Source organism: Coptis chinensis, chromosome 6 (genome assembly GCF_015680905.1).
Source record: "Coptis chinensis isolate HL-2020 chromosome 6, ASM1568090v1, whole genome shotgun sequence".
NCBI classification, from domain to species: Eukaryota; Viridiplantae; Streptophyta; class Magnoliopsida; order Ranunculales; family Ranunculaceae; genus Coptis; species Coptis chinensis.
In genome coordinates, this window is record NC_141461.1 from 30,473,387 (window position 1) to 30,481,622 (window position 8,236).

The window sequence follows — 8,236 nt, forward strand, 5'->3', positions numbered from 1 at the left end:
ATGTACATATTTGTTTTACGTTTTGATGTGAAATAAATAAATAACCTAATAGTGTGCTACTCTAACAGTGTGCTTCTACTTTTATGATGTATAATATATAGTGTGTTACAATAAATTTCTGTGGAAGATGTCAGCTATATTTTTGCTCAAAGCCTCTCAGGTATACTCTTTCTTCCTCTTAACACTTTGAGGACATAGTGTCTGACTGTTTGGGGGTGGTGAGAACCTTTTGCAAAAATTAGGTATGCATAGTTGTATATAGTTTACTTGATGTCTAAATAAACGTATTTAGTGACAAATTCTAGTTTCCCTTTCTATGATGAAAAATATTTAGAAATCTCACCCTAGCATCATAATTAGGACTTGTTCTTAGAAACTTAATTTAATACGTATACAATAGTTTTTACATCTTTTCATGAGCATTCATGCAGTGACTATCATTAAATGTACACAGCAGTAAGTGTTTGGGACCCATGGTCAGACAACTTAGTTTCCATATCCTGTAAGAATCTAACCAAAAGCCTCAAAATGTGTGATATATGAGTAATGACACAGAGGAGTAGTTCTTCCAAATAAAAGAAGTTCACACGTCTACTTACTTGATCACTACCCAAATCCTAGGCGAGAATTTAGGCCTTCTTTGGATCGATATAGCCAAAAATTCACACCTGTAAAAAAAAATTACCGCTAATCGCCCCACTGAACCTTTCATTAATCCTTTCTACTTCACCAAAAAAAATCATTACCCATCTATTAACCACAAATAAATAAGCCTACCTAGATGATGAGTATGAGAAATAGGATGAAGTGCAGAAAAATGAAGAGAAAAACCTTGTCACAAATCAAAATCAGTTACCTGTTTTAGAAGAAAAGAAAAAGAAAAAAATAGAAATATGTTTCCAAAAATCAAAAGAAATATCAAGGTTAGAATTCTCCCCAAAAAATCAAATCAAAAGGGAATACAAAAGCTTGAAAAATCCAAGTATGGAAACCCATGTTAGAAGCAGGAAAGAAAATAAGGATTCTATAGTATAAATATCTCGAAGACCTTATTCTCTCATTCTTATCATTTTTGAATTTTCCATTCCAGTTTCTTCTACACTACCTCCTAAGCCCCATAACACCTAATAAAGACCTTTAGCTCAATTAGGAGTAGGATAGTGTGATAATAAGTAGTAGTTGTGACTTCTCCACCTCGACTCCTCTGACTGTCATTGAGTATGTGAGAAAACGTGTGCCCACTGCACACTGGAGATAGCAGAACTTGAGTGAAAAAATAAAAGAGAAATTGTGTTTCAACACATACCTGTGAGAACCTATTTAAGAACGCCATCCAAAGGATAGAAAAACGGCCCTACTCGTACATTTCATTATAAGATCACTGCATGCATGCTCATACATAGATGTTTTGATTATTGTATGTATATTAACTTGAAATTTGAAAGAATTAAATTCTTGTTTCCCCCGCTAGTGAGATGTCTAGATACCTGAGATTAATTAAGGAAACAAGCCTTTGTTACTGAGTCGTTGTAGTATAAACGAAGTTTGTGAGTATCTTCTCTGGAAAACTCTCACGAGGCTATAACTCGTCCACTAGGGAATTCCTAGTGGTTCAAGGCCTTGTTGCATACGGTCAATGCAACTGCACTCTGCGAAATGAGATTTAGTTTAGGACAACACATTTTTGACCACTTATCATTTTAATGTCTCCTCTTTGGCTTGAGGACAAGCAAAATGTTGTTTGGGGGTAGTGTGATAAGCACCCAAAACTGTAATATCAAACCCCGAGAGACATAGCATTTTGGTCGATTATGTGTTTAATAATCATGTAATAATTATATTTTCGTACTTTTGCAGGTTTCCGCATTTAAAATGAATATAATGATAAAACATGCATCGAAGTACAGGAATAATAGAATATTTGAAGTTTCCCACTCAACCCCAGTGAAGCCTAATAGAACCTGACTAGAGCCGAAGTTTCCAAAATAACAAAACCAGTGCAAAACGGGTCCACATATAAAGAAGCAGCAAACTTCCGAAGCTCAAATCTGATAAATCTGGGTGCCGACGTTGGCTAGTGAACTGTCAGAGCGACCAGAGCGATAAACTCTACGCAAAGACAGAAAGTTGTAAAAATGCCAAAATCGGCGCCGCCACTGGACATACTAAGTGGACCCACTCTGCAGGCCCAAAAGGCATGACGAGTCAGCATAGGCAGGTGGTTTGAATTGAAATTGGCTAAAGGACGAAACCTTAATAGGGTAAAAGACAAAATTTAAAACAGATAAAAACAAAACTGAACATTTCAATTAGCTAACAAACAAAAGCCAATTAAATCCTTCACGAGACATCAGCCTATATATATGAGGGGGTCACCTTTGATATTCTTCCTTTAGCATTTTTATGCTCTAGCATCCGCTTAGCAATTAGTTAGTTTTATTTCAGCACTTACATTCCGTCATTTTTATTCCAGCAGCTTAAATACTGTAAGTCAATTTACCCTTAATAACAGTCATTTCTTTTCTAGTGTAATTCCTGTCTTGCATTTATTTACTTAATGTATACTGACCAAATTTTATTATTCCCTCAATGACCATGAGCTAATCCCCCCCTCGGGGGAGGGTTATCTTTCTTCGTGTGAGAATCGGGATTGACTCTTTAATATTCTAGAATCACTACTTAGGAATTAGGCATAGATTAGACATCCGGTCCCAAAATGACCGAGGCGTACAAATTTGGAGTCTTCGATGCTCGGAAACAGTCTTCGTAGCGACCCAAAATGTCAGCGACGACTCTATGGTGTCGACTGACTCTCCAATTTGTCCGGTGATGTGGAATCGAGCGAGGGAGCTGAAATGATATTCGAGGAGATGAAATATTAGTTCAAATCCTTATGTTAGTGTGATGCGGCTCAGAGATGTGGGCATGCGCTAGGGATCAATACTCGATGTCGTCTCCGAACACGAGACGAATTAGAGATGTAGTGATGTGGTAATATAAACTGTTGAAAAATAATTCTTGCATGAGTATGACTAACTCTCTCCCTGTTTCTCTATCTTGTTTACATGCATATAAATCACTGTAGTAATTTACATTATTTGCATTACCGTTAATTTAATTAAAACCAACTAAGAAACCTAAAATCCTACTCACCAAAAGTTGTAATTCCAGTTGTGAACCTTTCCGAGCCCTAAGGTTTGGATGATCCCTTACTCGACCTATCCTACCAAACCCACGTGAGTAAGGTAACTTGACTAAAACGGACGACTATACGGACTTTGGACTTTGGACTTTGGTCTTCGGACTTCGGACTTCAGACTGTGGACCTCGGACTTAATCAAGAAAACCAATAAACGTACAATTAAACGCATTTGATCATCAAGCATTAGAATAAAATACAATAAGTTTTTTTTTCCCTGGAGTTCTTGCTTATTTGAAATTTCAAGTAGGAAGCTAACCTCACAGGGAAATTTCCAGCAGCTTGAAATGGAAAACATGTGAAGTAGTACATTATACATAATGGCGTTTTATAATTTGATATCATTGTTTACCCTAAGGATTTGCCTTTTCCTTTCTAACTCTTGAATTTCTTTCATTTCATTTGCTATATATAATGGGTCTGGAATTATGTATAATTAAGTATATAATGCTAGAAATTGGTTAAGAAAGTGTGTTAAATGAATGAGGATATATTGTCCTTCTTAGTTCTTACACCTTTTACCGATGAGCAATTATTAGGAAGTAGGTAATAGCCTACCAAAACTTTTGTTTTAACAGAAAAAATGGATGTATTCATAGTTTGACATTTTGCCACGCACTATCATAAAACTCATATATTTAAGTGGGTGCAGACATGAGTCCAAAACCGGAAAGTAAGCAACTGGCAATATTATGAAATATGAATTGCTCAAAATTTTACAACGTTGTTGCTACAAAAGATTGAGAAATGCCCTATATGGATTCCCAAAAGTCAGTGATTTATTATTTCTACTAAAGTTGATACTATACATTGTTAAGAATCGGAAGTTCATACAATAGAGTTCTGTTAGAGTTAACAATAAATGTTTTTTCCAACTATAATAATGATGCTTACAGTTTTCCAACATAGTTCAAAGGCATTTAGATCTTGTAAAAAGAGATTGAATGGAGTATTTGGCTTATTGATCCGACAAGTAGACAGTATCTAAGTTTCACATTACTTAAAGTTGGTAAGACATTTTGAATATTGAGTCTTAGCTTATTTTTCGTAAGTTTCACATTACATTAACAATTGATTATGTGTGATTTTGATATTTATATGGTTTACGAACCGTAGTTCTTTTTTACCACTATTTACTAAGCTTATGGTTTTGTTTAGCAGCTGATGTCATTGAATGATATATTCAACATGGAGACAACAATAACACTCACAAAGGAGGTAAGAATTTATGTGACTCATTTGATGCCAGTATATTTTGAATTGGAAATGAAGGAATGACCTTCTTATAACTCGCATATGCATTACTATTTGGTGGCCTTCTAAAACTACCCATTGTGTTGATTTAGTTATGTATCCACTGGAACAAAAGAAAAGGAAGTCCTCTAGCTCATATCCGACTTACCTCATAACTACTCTAGACAATCATATTGTTGCATACATCATTCGACATGCTCTAATTAAATAATCTGATTTAGTTCAGGATAGTATTGTTTTTTCTACATTTATGTGATCTCTATTAAAATATTTGTTTGAAAAAAGCCTCAAGTTAGAGCTTCCACCTAAGGCCTCGCCTTGGGTTGAGTCGGCCCTGCGCGTATGCATATTTACTTTCCTTTTATCCTTAAGGTATTGCAACCATTTTTTTCACATGCACGACACCATTTTTTTCTTTTATTAATTATTAATATTAATCCTCTTTTTCCCTGCCATTTTTATATTTTTTTTAAAAATAAGTCCTTCAGAGTTTACATTACTCGCTTATTTTGTCCCTTGACTAATCTTATTTTTGTCACTCAAAAAAATGTTGTCACTCCACTCTAGAAGGTCAAGTACGTACCTATTATTTGCTCATTTTGTAGTTATTTTTATCCTTGAGTTACTCCATGTTCTACACCTTTAAATTGCAATCACTACTCACCTTTGGACTTTATGATCAATGAATATTTGACCCTCAATTGGACTTGCCTACACATTAGTTTATTAGTTTAACTACTTTTTGAGATTGCTTATTTTAGTTACTTTTAAGAGTTGATGGATGGTCTTGTTCTGCCTATGGTTGTAGTGTATTATATTTGCTTGAGTCAAGTCTTTGTTGATTTTCAAGTGTGCATATCCCACAAATGTTGGGCAGTTGGGCTAAATATTTATGTATGTATTGTGTAGTGACTTACAATAGGTTATCAATCACTTAAAAAAGATTTGGGACCCTTATTTATGTCTCATATTTGGATCAGGAGATTTGAACATAGACTAATAACCCATGGTGTGGCAGAGATGTATCTTGAGCCCCATTGTAATGCTTCACTTTATATGGCTTTTTGTTCGTAACACCTTACTTAAGACAACTTTTTGTGTTTTACACTCCTCTCCAAACAACGTTTTCTCTCATTTTTGTGTCTTATTCAATTGTACAATGTTTCTATTGCTTTTTTGAAGATTTCTTTTAACTATTTTATCATTTGAGGTTATGCTCAAATCAGGAGACCCACAAACTAAAAACTGGATGCAAGCAACTGAGTTTTAATGTTCCTATTTCTCATAAGATAACTGCTGGCTTGTTGTTTCTTCTTCAGCCCGTTAATGTAGTTTTGAATGATTTATTTTTATAACTGGATTTATTTGATGACTGTTTTTTGTTTGTTGTTTTTTTTTTGTAGCTGACGTTGGGGCAAGTAGTGAGGCAGAAATTGTGTGAAGAAAGAAAGGTAATTTGGTTTTTGGTTCGATTTAGTTTATTTTGGATATTGCATTGAAGAGTTAGATTATTTTTTGCCTTAATGGATGTAGAAAGCAAAGAGAAATGGGTTAGTTTAGTAAGTCTAGACTGTTTTTCATTTTTGATTTCTTGATTTAAATGGATTATGTAGATTAGTCAATGCTTAAAGGAAATATGTTAGTATCATGTAAATGTTTAATAGTGTTTGATATAGCTCAGAAACTTGGGTTACAACATTGTGTTCTCATATGAGAACAAACTAGAAAAGGAAGCTTCCATTGTGAGATTGTGATATATGAGTCATTTACAAGTTTATTTGTCTTAGGTCCTTGGCTTAAATTGTGAGATACGTATTCTCTTAAATGCAGTGGATTTCCAGTTTGGCTCAAATTCATTCCTGGTATCAGTTTCAAGACAATGAGCCTTTCAAGATTAGGTGTTTAAGACTTTAAGTTCCTTTCCCTCTCTATATACTGCTCTTTTCCCCCTTTTAAATTTGGTTAACTTATATGCGGTTTTACGATTATACGATAGGTTGCAATGGTCAAATTTACCAAAAAAAATGCAAACATGGTGAAGGCAGAAAAGTTGTTTGAATCTCAGGGGAGAAACATCATATTTTTAAAAACCTCTTAAACTCAGCCATGCCTCTGAGTGTGTGTCTATAGTTAGAGGTTTTGGAACAGCGTCTTCATTAGCAATGTTTGGAATAGAGTTATTAATATTCACGTAGACAAAGCGCTGCAAGGAGATACACTTCATTTGGCATATAGGTGTGAATGCTGCAACACTCCTAACTATATATGAAAGGTACTATTCAGTGTTTCTTTAGGACTTGGGATATATGATATATGAGTCATTTACAAGTTTATTTGTCTTAGGTCCTTGGCTTAAATTGTGAGATGTGTATTCTCTTAAATGCAGTGGATTTCCAGTTTGGCTCAAATTCATTCCTGGTATCAGTTTCAAGACAATGAACCTTTCAAGGTTAGGTGTTTAAGACTTTAAGTTCCTTTCCCTCTCTATATACTGCTCTTTTCCCCCTTTTTAATTTAGTTAACTTATATGCGGTTTTACGATTATATGATAGGTTGCAATGGTCAAATTTACAAAAAAAAAATGCAAACATGGTGAAGGTAGAAAAGCTGTTTGAATCTCAGGGGAGAAACATCATATTTTTAAAAACCTCTTAAACTCAGCCATGCCTCTGAGTGTGTATCTATAGTTAGAGGTTTTGGAACAGTGTCTTCATTAGCAATGTTTGGAATAAAGTTATTAATATTCACGTAGACAAAGCGCTGCAAGGAGATACACTTCATTTGGCATATAAGTGTGAATGCTGCAACACTCCTAACTATATATGAAAGGTACTATTTAGTGTTTCTTTAGGGCTTGGGGAAACAAGTATGGATATATATGTTTTATTTCAATTTTTATGTTGTTGCTACATAGATCCTGTGATGTAACATTGTTTTCCCAACACTTGCTTTTAAAACAGATCGGAAAGTTGTTTTTTCATTTAGCTAAAAGATGTTATTAGTGGCTCTAGGTATGAAAGATACAATAGCAAACCTATAGTCATGTCTCAGTTAAATGACATAAACACCACTACCACCCTATCTTAGTTATATTGCAATCAATTTTATAAATGTTGTTTTCCTTTTTAACAATCACTACTACAATCCTTTATTTCCTATTTCTATTTTATTTAATGTCTCCCTTTTTGAGTTGTTGTTGGTGCTGATTATCACGGCTTCCTTAATATTTTCTATCACGGCTTCCTTAATATTTTCATCGTCAAACCGTTCAAGACCGTTAATGAATATAGTATACCATCACACACACACACACACACACACACACACACACACACACACACATATGCATGCCTAATACATTATTTACTAGCTTGCTTATCTACTGTTGGTTACTTTTTTTACGCTATTATGTAGTGCGGTTTTAGACTTCTATAGTGTTTGCATACAAATACCCATATTCACCTACTATTGTTTTTTCTTTTATTTATTTTCTTCAATATCACAATTGTCTATCTTTTTGCGAGGGTGTACATCAACTGCTATTGCTACTGATTTGTTCCTTGGATCTAATGCTACTAGAAGTCTAGATGGATTCATTTCTTGGAAGTGCATGGTCTCGACCATCTTGGCAACATCATTAAGTATTTTATGCTAAGTTTCTACATTAGTCACTTCCCATTAGAAGGCAGATACGAGGAAGCTCACAGGAGTGTATAGGCAATACAGTTTGTCAAAAGTCGAGTCAGCGACAAGATCTAAGTCGACACTACTTTTATTAACTAT

The 8,236-nt window shown here is 34.5% G+C and overlaps 1 long non-coding RNA gene across 1 annotated transcript; it reads left to right on the forward strand.

The window, feature by feature from the left end:
* The first annotated feature begins 4,346 nt into the window (after nt 1–4,346).
* LOC147492539 (uncharacterized) lies at nt 4,347–6,349 on the forward strand. Its single transcript, XR_015200248.1, has 3 exons — nt 4,347–4,417; nt 5,664–5,904; nt 6,284–6,349. It is a non-coding gene; the product is annotated as an uncharacterized LOC147492539 (long non-coding RNA).
* The last annotated feature ends 1,887 nt before the right edge of the window (nt 6,350–8,236 follow it).